This window comes from Erpetoichthys calabaricus, chromosome 17 (assembly GCF_900747795.2).
Source record: "Erpetoichthys calabaricus chromosome 17, fErpCal1.3, whole genome shotgun sequence".
Taxonomy (NCBI): Eukaryota; Metazoa; Chordata; class Cladistia; order Polypteriformes; family Polypteridae; genus Erpetoichthys; species Erpetoichthys calabaricus.
Genome location: NC_041410.2, coordinates 60,797,467 through 60,815,357, shown reverse-complemented (window position 1 = coordinate 60,815,357; position 17,891 = coordinate 60,797,467). Strand labels below are relative to the sequence as shown.

The 17,891-nt window shown below is 40.7% G+C and overlaps 1 long non-coding RNA gene across 1 annotated transcript; it reads left to right on the top strand.

Moving 5' to 3' along the window:
- Window positions 1-8,263: 8,263 nt before the first annotated feature.
- Window positions 8,264-8,945, top strand: LOC127526102 (uncharacterized). The gene is made up of 2 exons (XR_007933719.1): window positions 8,264-8,831; window positions 8,880-8,945. It is a non-coding gene; the product is annotated as an uncharacterized LOC127526102 (long non-coding RNA).
- The last annotated feature ends 8,946 nt before the right edge of the window (window positions 8,946-17,891 follow it).

The following is a 17,891-nucleotide window of genomic DNA, read 5'->3' as shown; positions in this document are numbered from 1 at the left end:
TAAGTGAAAAAATGCTGTCCTAGTGGTCTGATGAATATGCGATTTAAAATTCAGATTACAGTCAACAGTTACTCCTAAGCTTTTTACCTCTGTCTTGACTTTTAATCCTAATGCATCCAGTTTGTTTCTAATAGCTTCATTGTATCCATTATTGCCAATCACTAAAATTTCAGTTTTCTCTTTATTTAGCTTTAGAAAATTACTATTCATCCATTCAGAAATACAAGTAAGACATTGTGTTAGTGAATCAAGAGAATCGGGGTCATCGGGTGCTATTGATAAATACAGCTGTGTGTCATCAGCATAGCTGTAGTAGCTCATGTTGTGCCCTGAGATAATCTGACCTAACGGAAGCATGTAGATTGAGAAAAGCAGCGGACCCAGGATAGAGCCTTGTGGAACACCATATAGGATATCATATGTCTTTGAGTTGTAATTACCGCAACTAACACAGAATTTTCTCCCTACCAGGTAGGATTCAAACCAATTTAAGACACTGCCAAAGAGGCCTACCCTTTGACTAAGGCGATTTCTAAGAATATTGTGATCAATGGTGTCAAATGCGGCACTCAGATCTAGGAGGATGAGAACAGATAAATGGTCTCTGTCTGCATTTACCTGCAAGTCATTTACTACTTTAACGAGTGCAATTTCTGTGCTGTGATTTGTTCTAAAACCCGACTGAAACTTATCAAGAATAGCATGTTTATTGAGGTGGTCATTTAACTGCATAATGACTGCCTTCTCTAGAATTGTACTTAATTTTACCCTTTATTAACTATATACACCAATTAAGCCAATGCAGGTTTGTTTGTAAACTGAACCGGTTTGCTTTAAAAACAATTAGACTCATAAAAAACAATGAAATCTGGTTATTTTAACTATTGTGTACACTTTAGTTTCTTCAAAGTAAACATCCTCCTTCTTGTAGCCTAGAGAAACTTTATTTATGCAGTAAACTACAGTATATTCCTTTAAATAAAATTATGATAATTAAACCCAGGCTCACAGATCACAATAGTGCATTGATTCTGTTATTTTTATATCTCTGACCGTACAGGCTTCCATGGCCATTACTCAAGTGGCACATATTTCCTCTCATCCATCTTTCATTCATAGACGTAACCACTTCTTCTTACTATAAGATTTTGTCTTAACTCCCATCTTATCTCAATGAGCTTTCTGGCATGAGGTTACTTATAAACTCCCAACTAGTGTCTGCCTCAACCAAAGTCACTAGATTACTTACATTACATTACCTTCATTACGGGTATCCCTTCTTGTGCTACTGTGGAATATAATGGGTCTGCGGCTAGGAAATCAGTGGCCAATTGTAAATAAATAATCAAGCCCCAAAAAGGTGCAAGCTCCATTCAGGTGTGGTTGTGCACAAGTGCATTTCAATACGTAGTTAATTGAGGTAAAGGCTAATCATGGTGCACACACATGCATAGGAGGGCAAATCAATCAGGCATCTCAATGGGGCCACAAGGAGAATGGCTTCTTGCACCTGCACCCAATTAGCGAGCAGAGTTAAAAGGAGCTTGCATTGGACAGAATGGGGAGAAAATGATGAGACAGAGTAAAAAGATCTTAAAGGAAAAGAAAAGAGTGGGGGTTAAAAGACAGGAAAGAGAAGGGCAGGAGCGTGAGGGAGCCAGTGCAATGGAAAGAAAGCAAGTGGATGAGAATGGAGCCCCAGGGAAAGGAGCATGTGGCCAGTGCTCAAAAGGGGGCTGAAGGTTGTTCCTCCTGAGGAGCAAGGGAGCAAGAGCAACCACATTACACCGAAGGACTCCCCATATAAGTCTAGGAAGGCAGTGGTAGTCAATTGGGTGGAGGCTTGGTGGCGCCCCATGGATCGCCATAGGATGGGTGGCAGGGATACAAGCAGGTCTGAAGGGTTTCTGCACGTGTTGGTCAACATGTCACTGGGAAGCAAGATTCTAATAGGATAAGCCAGAGATATGTCAATTTTGAAAGGGAAGCACTGGGGACTGTGATTTCAAAGAGGAGACTCCTGCATGATTTTAACTCCATTTTAATGGATTTATTTATGGCTTGTTATTTGGATTTATTTATGGCTTGTTTTAACCTCCACCATCACTTGTTTTTATGGTTTGTTTATTTATTGAACTTTTGATGCACTGCACTTTTGGACACTTGATTTGATTGTTTTAATAAAAGCAGTGGATCACTTTCACACCTACCCCTTCCTTTGTGTGTGTGTCCACATTTCCTAGGCTCATCTCTCAGGTACGTTATCAGAGGTGAAGGGTTCAAAAGGCTCCCAGAAACTTGGGGCCTACCAGTACCATCACAGCTACAAGGATAACAAGCTACAGATACCACTAGTAATGTCTAGTGTTCATTCTCTCATAAACTTACAGTAGCCTTAAAGGTCTACATTTCCCAGTCATCTTCTGGCCTGTCAGTATCATTAAAAGAGTAATACTATTCAACGTCTCCATCCCTCTACTTGATGACCACATATTTTTGCCATGTTGGCTGACTAACCTCCTGATTATCCAACCATTCTCTTAAAATGAAAAAGTATTTCCATTTTTCCCAACCTGGCACCAAATGGCAAACAGACAAACACAAAAAATTACCCTGCCTTTAAAAACAAAATATGAATACAAACTTTTAAAAATTTAAACTAAGTATGTGCATTCAATCAATATAACCCAGCCACAGGGGATGCACAAACCAGTGTGTTTCTTCGTGCTGGTCCCAAGCCTGGATAAATGGGGAGGGTTACATCAGGAAGGGCATCCGGTGTAAAATTTTGATCAACATGTGGACAACAATACACATTTCCATAGCAGATTGGTCGAGTCGGGTTAACAACAACTGCCACCAGTACTGTTAGCCAACAGGGTGCTGGCGGAAATTGGGCTACTGTTGACAAAAGAAGGAGAAGAAAAGGGGGGAGACATGTCCAGAGGAGAGGAGGAAGGTAAAGAGAGTGAAACTGAGAGTAGGAACTTTGAATGTTGGCAGTATGACTGGTAAGGCGAGAGAGTTAGCAGATATGATGGAGAGAAGGAAGGTTGATATATTGTGTGTGCAAGAGACTGAATGGAAGGAGAATAAGGCCAGGTGGATTGGAGGTGGATTCAAATTGTTCTATCATGGTGTGGATGGGAGGAGAATTATTAGGGGTTATTCTGAAGGAACAGTATGTCAAGAGTTTTGGAAGCGAAAAGAGTGTCAGACAGAGTAATGATTATGAAGCTGGAAATTAGAGGTGTGATGATGAATGTTGTTAGTGCATATGCCCCACAAGTTGGGGGTGCGATGGATGAGAAAGAAGATTTCTGAAGTGAGTTGGATACAGTGATGGACAGTATACCCAAGGGACAGAAAGTAGTGATTGGAGCAGATTTCAGTGGACATGTTGGTGAAGGGAACAGAGGAGATGAGGAGGTGATGGGTAGGTATGATGTCAAGGAGAGGAATGAAGACGGTCAGATGATAGTGGATTTTGCAAAAAGGATGGGCATGGCTGTGGTGAATATGTATTTTAAGAAGAGGGAGGAGCATAGAGTGACATACAAAAGTGGAGGAAGATGCACACAGGTAGATTATATCCTATGCAGAAGAGTCAATTTGATGGAGATTAAAGACTGCAAAGTGGTGGCAGGAGAAAGTGTAGTTAGACAACATAGGATGGTGGTCTGTAGGATGACGTTGGAGACCAAGAAGGGAAGGAGAGTGAGGGCAGAGCCAAGGATCAAATAGTGGACGTTAAAAAAGGAAGACTGCAAGGTTGAGTTTAGGGAGGAGGTGAGACAGGCACTGGTTGCAATGAAGAGTTACCAGACAGCTGGGCAACTACAGTAGAAGTAGTAAGGGTGACAGCAAGAAGGGTGCTTGGCATGACATCTGGAAAGAGGAAGGAGGAAACGGAAACCTGGTGGTGGAATGGGGATATACAGAAGAGTATACAGAGGAAGAGATGGTGAAGTAGAAGTGGGATAGTCAGAGATATGCAGAAAGTAGACAAGAGTACAAGGAGATAAGGCTTAAGGTGAAGAGAGAGGTGGCGAAGGCTAAAGAAAAGGCATATAATGAGTTGTATGAGATTGGTCACTAAGGAGGGAAAGAAGGATCTGTACCGATTGGCTAGGCAGAAGGACTGAGCTGGGAAAGATATGCAGCAGGTTAGAGTGATAAAGGATAAAGATGGAAACATACTCACAATCGATGAGGGTGTGTTGAGAAGATGGTGTGAGAAGAAGAGACACGAGACATGGCAAGGTTTGGGGCAGCCACCCATATAATTCAGTGTCCTGGCTGCAAAAGTAAATGCTTCTCTTGTTGAGACAAGTTTACAAGACAGAGTCCAAAACAGAACTGACTTCCAGGGAAAAGGTGTGAAGCTTTATAGGAAGTTTGGGGGAAGTGATGTTGTCCTCGGGGCCGGGACCGGAAGTGATATCGTCCTCAGGGCCGGGACCGGAAATGATGTGTCTCGAGTCGAGGCAGTGGCTCCTGGTGGGATTTCCCGGAAAAGGCCTGCAGGGAACTCAGAAAGAGCATTAGTGCACCCTGCCCCCCCCCCGGGCAGACGTATTATCATTTATCTCTAAGCCCTTCAGCTGCCTCCTATGCACACGTGTGTGACAATGGAAAGAGAACTTTGAGAAGCTGATGAATGAAGTGAATGAGAAAGAGAGAAGGTTGGATGATGTTGAGATAGTGAATCAGGAAGTGCAACAGATTAGCAAGGAGAAAGTAAGGGGATGAAGAATGGAAAGTCTGTTGGTCCAGATGACATACCTGTGGAAGCATGGAGGTGTTTAGGAGAGATGGCAGTGCAGTTTTTAACCAGATTGTTTAATGGAATCTTTGAAAGTGAGAGGATGTCTGAGGAGTGGAGAAGTAGTGTACTGGTACAGATTTTTAAGAATAAGGGGGGTGTGCAGAGCTGTAGTAACTACAGGGAGATAAAATTGATGAGCCACAGCATGAAGTTATGTGAAAGAGTAGTGAAAGATGGGTTAAGAAGGGAGGTGATGATTAGTGAGCATCAGTATGGTTTCATGCCAAGAAAGAGCACAGCAGATGCAATGTTTGCTCTGAGTGTGTTGATGGAGAAGTATAGAGAAGGCCAGAAGGAGTTGCATTGTGTCTTTGTGGACCTGGAGAAAGCATATGGTATTTTATGAGGAAGTTGGGAGTGCCAGAGAAGTATGTAAGAGTTGTACAGGATATGTATGAGGGAAGTGTGACAGTGGTGAAGACTGCAGTAGGAGTGACGGAGGCATTCAACGTGGAGGTGGGATTACATCAGGGATCGGCTCTGAGCCCTTTCTTATTTGCAATGGTGATGGACAGGTTGACAGATGAGATTAGTCATGAGTCCCCTTGGAATATGATGTTTGATGATGACATTGTGATCTGTAGCGAGAGTAGGGAGCAGGTTGAGGAGACCTTGGAGAGGTAGAGATATGCTCTAGAGAGGAGAGGAATGAAGGTCAGTAGGAACAAGACAGAATACATGTGTGTGAATGAGAGGAAGGTCAGTGGAATGGCGAGGATGCAGGGAGTAGAGTTCGTGAAGGTGGATGAGTTTAAATACTTGGGATCAACAGTACAGAGTAGTGAGGAATGTGGAAGAGAGGTGAAAAAGAGAGTGCAGGCAGGATGGAATGGTTGGAGAAGAGTGTCAGGAGTAATTTGTCACAGACGGTTATCAGCAAGAGTGAAAGGGAAGATCTATATGACGGTAGTGAGACCAGCTTTGTTATATGGGTTGGAGACGGTGGCACTGACCAGAAAGCAGGAGACAGAGCTGGAGGTGGCAGGGTTAAAGATGCTAAGATTTGCATTGGGTGTGACGAGGATGGACAAGATTAGAAATTAGTACATTAGAGGGTTGGCTCAGTTTGGACGGTTGGGTGACAAAGTCAGAGAGGTGAGATTGCGTTGGTTTGGACATGTGCAGAGGAGAGATGGTGGGTATATAGGGAAAAGCATGCTAAGGATAGAGCTGCCGGGAAAAAGGAAAAGAGGAAGGCCTAAGAGAAGATTTATGGATGTGGTGAGAGAGGACATGCAGGTGATGGGTGTGACTGAGCAAGATGCAGAAGACAGGAAGATATGGCGAAAGATGATCCGCTGTGGCATCCCCTAACTGGAGCAGCCAAAAGAAGAAGATGTGCATTCAATCAATAGGAAATTCTCAAAAAATGTTTTGCAAGCTAAAGATGCTAAAATATAAGGTGAGAAAGCACTGCTTTAACATGAACTTCAACAAAATGCCCCTTTCAGTGCAAAATAAGGGAAGTAGGGGATGTGGATGAAAAAGAGACTGTGACTACTATGCACACACTAAAACACAATCAGAACTTTAAGTCAATTTCTTGTACTTAAAGATCAATATCAAACTTGTATGATGACAATGTCTATAACTCTAATGCATCATTAGCAAAGGAAAACCTGAAATATGGTTTAACCAACATAAATTACCTCACTAACGGAGGCAATGGCACAAATCAAAAATGAAAATGGATTCAAATTATAATTTGCTATTTCTGGATCTATAAAGAGAAATTCATAATGCTGTGCTTTAAATCAGTAACTTGCAAGACAGCATCTGATTTATTTTATGTCATAAACTAAACTACGTGGGATTTCTGCTGACAGTAGTGACAAATTGTGTACATTTTGCAATTTATAGTGAGATGGACCGATATACCTAAGAAGAGTGTACAGCCTACATATAGCCTACATAGTGTGCAATGAGTTTGCAGGATATAATGTTCTGATGATGTATATCAGTGAAAGCCACACCTTCTACCTGATCCAAAACTCAGAGTTCAGGCTGTCAGTGGGTTGTTTGGAGCCTGTGTCCAGTTATTCTGTAATCAAGTCAAGTACTCTGCACATTTTTATATCTGAATTACATAAAACATTCCTTGACGTTTTAAAAATAAATGACTCTTACACAGTCTTGCAAGACCTTGTCAAGACTATGTCTTGAGAATATATTATAAACTTTTGCAACTTGTAAAACACAAAACCTAATACTTGAAACACAATTCCCTAAACCTTTACATCAGCTACCAAAGTGTTAACTCTTTTTGCAGAACCTTAAACAAACTTCCTTTTACTCACAGATTTTCAGATCTCCTAAAAGCTGTTTACAGTACTGTGAGTTTAGTTGTCCTCATGTTGCCATGCAGAAAACACTATCAATCAAAATGCACAAAATCTGTAGCTGCCCACAAATCCAAACAGCATACGGCTGTTTGCCAAGTTTCAATTAACCAATGAGAAAACAGTAAAGTTATTTCAGGCCCACACAATAACAGGGATACAGGTGAGCGGTCGACACTATCAACTGTCAGACAGTGTTCAGAAGGCATTAAGAACCGTAACAGAAGTGGTAGAGGAAAAGATGGTGAGAGGTCAAAAAGGCCAAAGAAGAGGAATAAGACCTCAAACTCAGATGAGATTAGAGCAATAGTTATTGACTATGTTCTTGTGCATGGAATAAACATGAGAGAAACTGGCCAGTGAGTCCAGTGAAATCTGAGCTTCTTCTCTGTAACAACAAATAATCTAGACATTCAGAGTAGAACACAGGAAATTCACATCACTGTACTATACTGTATATTTTCTATTTTATTGGCTAACAGTGTGTCATTGCATTGTCTCAGAATAAGACAAGGTTAAAAAGTGTTTACTATTTATATAGAATCACAAAGAACCCTGTCAATGGCGGTTGACCTCAAATGTTCACTCAAGTCCAGCAGAATGCTATTGTATGTATAGTCTATGCAAACAGCTGTTTAAGGTCAAAGGACATACCAAAGTGAGTAATAGAAGACAACACCACATTCCAAGGAATACAGAGAGCAAGCCTAAGACCCTTCCTTCTTCTTCACAAAGTTATCATCAACTCCAAAGTGCACAAGTTTTCCCGCATTGGCTCAGTGACTATGTAACAGAAGGTTAGGGGGGAAAATGTTATGTCCAGAATTGAACCTAATATTTCTTTAAGAGTTTTGTACATAGTTGATTTCATAAAAGACAAGGGGCAGGATGGGAATAAGGGGGTGTGGTGAACTGGGGGTTTGTGGGAGAAAAAAAGAAAGAATAAAAGGAAAAAAATCATTTGGGTAAAACCCGTGTGTAACAAGTTTTTTTGTCTGAATACAACATTGTTGCAGACAAGGATGGCTGAGTTCACATTACCACCTCCGTCAGATCCCTGGGTTGGGGGGGGCGGCGGTAGTATGTATCATGATCGTGACTGAGAGAATAAAAGTGAAAAAAAAGGTAACTTTTACAAGTACTATATATTTACAGTGGCTGTTACAGACGCAAATCAAATGTATGTGTTTATTGTATAATATTAACAATAAGAGCAACTCACTACTCAAAACGGTAACTATACAAGGCAGTCAGGATCGAACTGGGGGACTCTTGATTATAAGTCAGCAATTCCTACCGCTGCGCCACGGAAGCTATTGTATCATCCTTGAACCTTTTGTGAAAGTGTTTATTTGATCTTTGCACTTCAGGCTTTACACATTATATAGTTTGTCTACATTTTGTCATTTATTACTAAAATATGAAAAACATTTCTGTTTTAACGATGTATTTTTTGGTTAAGTTAAATGCACTTTTTTTTGTTTAAAGACTACCTGCACTTTAGTTTGTATTGTTTAATGTATTTCTTTTTTATTGTGATGGTCACACTAATATAAAAACATCAGATTATTTTCAAATTCATATGTTTCACTGGTTGTTATTTTAATTTGATTATTATTAATTTTAATTGTGTTAATGCAGAGACATCAGGGTGACATTCACAGGTGGACAGACGTGAGCACATGTGGTAAGACATGCACTGGAGCCCAGAGCAGGATGTGCAACCACAGGTCACAGGCTTCAAAATAGTCAGGCATGAAATAATCGTGACTGATCGACTAATCGAAAAAAAAAAATTGAACGATTAGTCGACTACCAAAATAATCATTAGTTGCAGCCCTACTGGCCTCATCGAGCTAGTTGATGCTTCAACCTGGATATCAAACCTTGTAATTGCACAGAAAAAGAATGGCAAAATTCACCTGTGTATGGATTTGAGGGAAGTTAATAAAGGGATAATTCCAGATAAATATCCAGTGCCTACAACAGAGGAGCTTACAATGCAGTTACAGGGCTCAGCCGTTTTCACTAAACTGGACCTGGCACACGGTTATTTATACAGTAAGTACCATTACATTACCAGGACCTGACTGCTTGAGGGTTTTCAGGTTCACACAGACGGCTTTTCGATTAAGCCCAGCTCCAAGCTCTTTCCAAAAGATCATGTCACTATTACTGGCAAACATTCCTGATGTGTCGATATATTTAGATGACATTGTGGTACATGGCCCCACACAAGAACAACATGATATTCGCTTGCAGCAGGTACTGCACTGACTGGAGCAAAGCCAGGGCACCTTAAATGCTGAAAAGTGTATTTTTAGCACTCCAGAATATGACTTTGTTGGGCACAAGCTTACATGCAATGGCATCCAGCCCTTGATGTCTAATGTGGATGTTATACTAGCTTTGCTGGAGCCTAAATCAATTACTGAGTTGGCTTCATTTTTGGGTTTGGCAAATTACTACTTTCGTTTTCTAAAACATTATGCTAACACAACAGCACCTCTGAGGGCCCTTTTGAAAAAGGATGCTACATGGGTTTGGACTGCAGCTTGTACACAGGCAATTCATGACATCAAACAACAGCTCAGAAGGCCACTGAAACTAGCTCATTTCAGCCTAGCTAACCCCCCCCCCCCCCCCCCCCCATGTCACATGTGGTGCCTCAGCTGTGGCATTATGGTGCTGTTCTTTCCCAGATAGTTGATGGCATGGAGCACCCAGTTGCTTTTGCCTTCCATGCTCTCACAGAAGCTGAACAGAAGTACTCTGTGGGAAAGAGAGAGAGAAGCCTGTGAACACTGGCATATTTATCTTTATGGCAGAGAAGCCTGTGAACACTGGCGTATTTATCTTTATGGCCAGCATTTTACCTTACACACTGACCACCAGGCATTAACCACTCTTCTGGGCAAGGGGGGTTCAGGTCACAAGCCACTCAGGCTCCTCCGGTGGGCAGAATGGTTAAAACAGTATAAATTTAAACTACAGTTCACACCTGGCTTTGAAAATACAGTTGCTGATTTACTTTCTATAGGGCTGTTTCCTTATCCTTGCCTGTGGGTTGGGTCTCAGAGGAGGAGAGTGCCTGGTTTCACATGCTGCAGGAAGCACTTTAGGGCTGGGGATTGTGAACGTAAAATAACGCTACAGGGACATGGTCTGGTGGACAAACATTGGCCGTGATGTGGAACTGCTGGTGAAAGACTGCTCAGTGTTCTTAGTGAGTAGCAAGACACTGAGACCCACAACAGCTCCTTTCAGACCTGTGGCATGGCCGGAATCCCCTTGGGAACACTTAGAAACAATTATTTGTGGGGAACTCCACAGGGCTCCGGCTCATGTAAATTACCTTTTGTTTGTGCATGACTTGTATTCAAAATGGCCTGAGGCCATCATGGTGAGCTCCACCATGACACACTCTATTATATGCTCCTTAAGCCACCTGTTCAGTCAGTGAGGTTTGCCAAGTGTTATTACAACAGACAACTGACCCCAGTTTTCATCAGCAGAGTTTACCTCTTTTCTCAAAGAGAATGGTATTAAACACATCAAAACAGCAGTGTATCACCCTGAAGCTAATGGTGGGGTGGAACGCCTGAACCGTAGGCTGAAAGAGAGCATCACAGCATACTTAATGGAAGGAAGGATTTCTGATAATGCTTTCCATCTAACCCTGCTGCACACACAAGCTTTCCTGCATGCTACTACAGGTGTCTCCCCTGCTTCTTTAATGATAGGCCAGGAAATAAAACTGCCTTTAACATGACTAGCACCAAAATCCAAACCTGGGTATTAGGCACAGATGCCCACAAAAGCAGCTGTAAAGGTAATACAGTCACAGTACCAAATGAAATGTAATTATGACAGGACCAAACAAGCAAAGTCACCCAGACTGGCTGTTTCAGAATGGGTAAGGGTAAAGCATGCAAATCGCAAGAACAAGCTACAGTCTTACTGGTCAGATCCCATTCAAATTCTAAGGCAAATGGGTCCTGCCACTTTCCAGTTTACAGATGGGTCATGTTGGCATGTTAACCTTCTGTGTGCAGTGCCACCATCTTAATCAGCCAGCACTACAACTTCAGAGACTTCAGTCCTCACCTGGCAGTCCCCTCCACCCGAAGCTACATTTTTGGGGTTATCTTCCCAGACCCTTCCTTCTTCTTCACAAAGTTATCATCGACCCCAAAGAGCATGGGTTTCCCCGGATTGGCTCAGTGAGTATGTAACAGAAGGTTAAGGGGGAAAGGGGGCAAAATGTTATGTCCAGAGTTGAGCCCTGTGTTTCTTTAAGAGTTTTGTACATAGTTGATTTCATAAAAGACAAGGGGCAGAATGGGAATAAAGGGGTGTGGTGAACTAGGGATTTGTGGGAGTTAAAAAGAAAGAATAAAAGGAAGAAAAACATTTGGGCAAAACCCGTGTGAGTTTTTTTGTCTGGATACAACACTAAGTACATTCAATGTATTCTCCAGTCCAATGGAATGCTCATGAAACAGCTTTACTGTGTTCCTTTCCAACGCAAAAGTGACAGGGTGAATGTCCCGTATTCTCAGTATGTTCAAGTAAAGTATTTCTTACAAATATCAATTTTCATTAAACTGAACCACTATGTTGAGTGGTGGAGCTGACTACTAAACTTATTTCTTTCTCCTACTGTATTCCAGATGCTTTTTGAACTGGATTCCATGCAGGGAGACATCCACATGAATTCATCTGCATCATTGAAGTAGATGTTTGGCCACAGTGTTTTCAATTGATTGCGCCATTGTCAAAGTGACAGAAGTAGTGCCTGTATATTTGGAATGTGTGTGTATTTTGAGAACAAAATTTCATTTTGTGCATAATTAACATCATTTTGAGTCTATTGTTGGGTTTTTACTGACAGAGATACATTTTGGAAAATATAGTTAAACTTATTAAATTTGTCTTCATGGCTTTGAAAAATGAAGTTGTAAAAAACTGTAGCTTGTCATCAATATAAATCAGTGCTTATGCTCACAAAATATCTGGTAAAATATTATTAGCAAATATTTGCAAAGCAACCAATGCATTTGCAAAACCATAGGGCATTATGAGATATTCATAATGACTTTTAAAAATATTGAAGGCTGCCCCTCCCCATTCATTGCCCTTTCAAATTCTGAGTAATGCTGAGTAATGCTGAGTAATGATGAAATGTAAGGAATGGAATATTTTTGTGAATTTGTGAAGTGCTCTATAATCAGTACAAGGATATAGTAAACTATTTATCTTTTAAACAAAGAAGAACCTAGTCTCCTACAAGAAGGTCTAATAAAACTGTTTTAGACTTTACTATATATAATCCTCCATTGCTTTCAGTTCTGGTCTGGAAAGTGCAAACAAGTTCACATTTGGCAATGGAGCACCTAGTTAAAAATCAATTGCACAACTATAACCCATAAGGAGTGGTAATTCTAGGGATTTCTTTTTGCTAAAGACATTTGGAAAATCATAATCTAAATCTTAGGTGGCGAGTGGTGCTGCCAGTGACTGCCCGCCCAAACAGCCAACATCAACATTGGACCAAGCCGGTCAGTCAACAAAAGTTGCAACAAATGGATCAAATGTCATTAATAATGCTGAAGAATGATGCTAGGGCATACCCAAAAAGTGATGTAAGTTGGTCTCAGCTGACTGCCACAAGAAATAAGCAAGGGCTACTGGCTCATGGGTGGAGCCAACTAAAGAAGTTGGCCCAAGTGAAATCATTGCATATTGCCACATTGAATATCAGAACACTAACTGGAAGAAGTAGTGAATTTGCCAAAATACTTCAATGGCGCAAAGTCAACATCATGTGTGTACAGGAGATGTGATAGAAGGGTCAAAAACCATGGGATATCAGTCATGGCTACAAGCTTATCTATAACGGGGTGACTAACAGCAAAGGCATTGCTATCATCGTTAATGCTGAATTGTGCAGTAAACTTGCTGAGGTACACCAATACTCTGACTGCCTGATGTCCATTGTCATTGACACCATGGGCCACTGACTATGCATTTTCTCAGGCCTGGATGATCTGCTAAAAGATTTTTGGAAAATAATGGGGCTGCATGTCATTTCGGCCGAATGGCTGGCAACTTTCTTCTTGGACTCTGGACTTGTGCCAACCAACTGGCCCACAAGAATCACGGTGTCTATTTTCAAGAACAAGGGTGACCCAGTGGACTGTTCAAATTACCGCCCCATCCACCTCCTATTGCACACAATGAAAATCTTTGAGTGGATCCTTGACAGGTGCCTGCACAACATTGTCTAGCTCACCACTAACCAATGTGGTTTCATCAAGGGCTGTAGTACAACCACCGATGCAATGTTTGCTCTAGGAATGCTAATAGAAAAGCACTGGGAGAAACGGAAGCCTTTCTCGACCTCAAGAAGGTTTTCTACTGAGTACCACATCAATTGATCTGGTACACACTACGGGATCACAAAGTGTCTGAACAGCAAATCCTCTGGGTCCAAATGCACTATGTGAGTGCCAGCAGTTGTGTGAGATGCATGGCCGGCATTTCAGACAGGTACCTAGGATTGCACCTGCAAAACAATGGTGGTATCAACAACAAAGTCAGCCTGGATGTGTTGGAAAGAAATCACTGGAGTCTTATGTGATAAACACATACCAGTCAGCCTCAAGTCGAAGGTATACTGGACGGTAATCAGCTCAGTTGTGCTGTATGGATCTGAATGCAGGCCAGTCACCAAGAGTGCTAAGCGCCATCTCCACGCTATGGAGATGTGCATTCTCCGAGGAATTGCTGGCATGACTCTTCTAGACTGCTTCTGCAATGAAGCAGTTTGGCAGCAAATAGGGGTTGTGCCAATCGTGGAGAAAATGAGACAAAGGTGAATTCAAAGGCATGGACATGTTCTATGGGCAGCACTGGGAATCACATTTCCTACCACTTCACAGTTGATGGCCAACACCCACAAGGATGACCCAAGCACAGGTGTCAGGATACAATCCGAATGGACATGCAGATTGCTCAACTGCATCCGAGCCATGCACTTGATCGTGTGAAATGGCATACTGCTATCCAAATAGCAGACCCCACACCAGCTGGACAATGCTAAGATGAAGAAGATTAGGAAAATCTTAAAACTGACGGGGCAGAGTAAAGGCTTTGTAAGGATATGTGAAACAATCACCCACTTCCCCAAAACCTAATTTCCCCAGTATACAATATTTAATGTGAGAATCATTTTGTTTTAACCAAGGGAAACCTGAAATTAATTCACAAGTTACACTCTGAATGACAAAGGTTTAAATCATTACAATCTAGATTCAGTTTGTACTTGTGTTAATTCAAATACTTTTATTATTGAATGCATTATTTGTATCTATTAATAAATTTTATTGATTTAATTTTTATTACTTCTAATAACCCATTCTCAATAAGCCCCCCATAAATAGAAAGGACTCCTTGTTTAAATTGTAAAGACTTTTAGGGAGTGTTAACTTATTAGAGAAGCCCAGAAGTAAAGAACATTTCAGCTGAGCACTACCTATTAAGGCAATGTTTACTAGATTAGATTTTAACAGTGTCTATCAAATTCTGTTCTATTTTGGGTCTGACTACAATTGTAGACCCTACAAACTCTAGGACAGACTGAGTTTTTTACTTCTCTTGCAGTTTAGCACTGTTCTGGCAGAAGAGCCGGCAGGGAGAGGCATAGAAGGACCTGGAATACAACATAGTCACACAAACAAGAGATGGTAAGTATAAGGACAAAAACAATGATTCTAGCCAAGGGGCAAGGCAAACTCAAATGCAATAGCAAAATAAAAGCTGTAACCAGAAGGAAAAAAATGAATCTTTTTGGAAGAATGTTGGAAACTTTTGTATTCGCAAACTTTGATAGTGAATGTGACTAGGAGAATGGTAGAAAGAAAATGAACAATTAATGAATTCATGCCAAGGACAAGCTGCAACCAAGTACTGTACTAAGATTCCTCACAATAAAATCAAAGCATCTCTAAGATCCACTGCTGTCGCTTTTTCTACCTAAGCCAGCTAATTTTTATTTAAGAAAAATGCCAGGCGATGAAGAAGAAACAGCCAGAAAACAAGCCTTGGTCAAATACTGGGAGATCTAGCCTCATCAAATGAAGTACCCAAGTATTAACCAAAAATCTTACTTTGAAATCCTCGCAAAGAAAGCCAAAATCCTTACGACAATATAGCAAATACTACACCACAAGGCATTATGAGAAATGAAAACAACAGCACATCTTCATTTCTATGTGACTTATGTTGCAGCGAGTATTGCTATTGTCAAGAAATTTCACAAAATGTCATAGCTCAATGTAAAAATAGAGACTACAAAATGGTGTTCTGGTAAATAATAAAAATAATGTGTAAAATAAAAAACATCTCCAAAATCAATTCCAATTTCCAAAATAGTAATGAAAATTATTTTCTGACTAAAGGCAGACTTAAAAAGGAATGGGCCACTGTGCTTGAATGATTGTTCAAGCCCCACCTATGGAACCATGGAAAAACTAGTATGTAATGTCAAAGCTTAGCAGTCACCTAAATTCCAATAAACACAACTGTAATAAGAAAAAAAGTTTAATGTCACTGTGCTCTGTACAAACATTATTTGATAAATCCACTCACATGTATAGGCCAGGCCAAAGTTAGCACACAGGGGCTCTCAGCATTCATAACTGCTATGCAAGCATTTGAAGACAGAAGGTACAACTACGAAAATGGACATTGTACTATTTCTGTATGTTAGAGATGAAATTGAATCTTCTCTCCTTGTTTGGAAATGGACTATTTGCCGACGTGGGGGTCTGCACGTGGAGGAACCAGTATAAAAGACTTGGACATCAGCCAAACACTTTGAAGCCGATGGACAGATGGGTGATAACGTCATCCGTCCTGAAAATACTTTCAGCGCAGTGACGAAAATGACAAACTATACACAAAGTGTTGTTATGGCTTCCTAGTCTGTTATGCCGCGTAAATCGTCATTAAAGAAAGCTAAGTTATTTTCTCTTATGTGATTTTTACCGCCGTATCACTATGGGAGGGATATCGCCTTTTAATATCATATCTATATAGTTTTCAGTTACTTAAAACGCCGCAATTACAAAAGAACTTATTCCAACTAGGGAGGTATTGCCCCTAAAAGAAAACAACAACATAAGAAATTAACACCTTGAACCAATTTTTAATAGAATTTCCCACCCACTGCCATCTTCTTCCAATGATCAGCCTCCCCACATCATCTCTACTGCATCAATGACTCCTATCCCATCAACTAGAATGGTCAGTGACAAGTTCACATTTCACCATCATGGACGATGCATAAATGAGGACCAAGTCTGGAGATAACTGAAGAAGCTACACACAGGAAAAGCTATGGAACCAGATGTTGTCAGTACTCGAGTTCTTATGGCCTGTGCTGACCAACTTTGTGGTATCCTCTGTCACCTTTTCAGTCTGTCCATAAAGGTCCAGAAAGTGTCACTCCACCTCTTCACCAAATGACTACAGACCAGCGTCACTTATATCTCACATCAGGAAGACCTTTGAGAGGCTCATCATAGACTATAAAAGTCCTCTTGTGGTAAATCAACTGGACCAATTGCAGTTTGTCTATTGGGCAAAGATTGGAGTGGACGATGCAATTATCTATCTGCTCCACAAGGCTTAGGACAAAGATGGCAGCGCTGTGAAGATTATGTTACTCAATTTCTCCAGTACTTTCAATACCATCCAGCCATCCCTGTTGAGGGGTAATCTCAGCGATGTGCAGGTGAATTAGCCTATGGTGTCCTGGATAATAGACTATCTGTTGGGCAGACTGCAATTTGTGAGACTGTGTTTCTGATGTGTATATGAGCAACTCTGTAGCATCACAGGGAGCAATCCTGTCTCATTTACTTTTATTAATTTATTTATTTTATTGAATGTCTTAAAATCAAATAACATTCCATACAAGCAAGTCAAGTTTTACAAAGCTAGGTTTGAAACAAATCAAGCCCCACCCCTTAGAAAGAGAGCTAGGCCAACCAAAGAAAACTTTAATAATAGGATAAATAAATAAATAAAAAAGGGAAGAGAATCCGTTTCCTCAATTTAAATGCTTATTCTAAAATGTTATTGATTAGATCCTGCCAGGTTTTGAAGAGTTTTGTACAGATGCTCTAAGTGAGAATTTGATTTTTTTTTTACAATTTCAGATAATATATAACATCAGTTATCCACTGACTTAAAAGAGGTGAGTTAGGATTCTTCCAGTTGAGCAACATAAGTCTACGTGCCAATAGTGAAGTAAAGGCAATTACGGTTTGTTTGTCCTTCTCCACTTTAAGCCCATCTGGAAGTTCACCAAACACAGCTGTTAGTGGATTAGGAGGGAATTGTGACACCAAGGCTGTCTGAAAGGCATTTAAAGATTTTGGTCCAAAATGATGTTATTTCGGTGCACATTCAAAACATATGGCCCAATGAGGCTGGAACTTGATTGCAACATTCACAGGTTGGATCTTGCCCTGGAAACATTTTGGACAATTTTAAACTAGACAGATGTGCTCGATATATAATATTAATTTGAATAATTGTGTGCTTTGCGCATATGGAGCTAGAGTGAATTCTATGCATGGCTGCCTTCTACTTCTTTTCTGAAATGTTGAGTAAGATATCCTTTTCCCACTATACTCTGGGATCATTGAAATGGA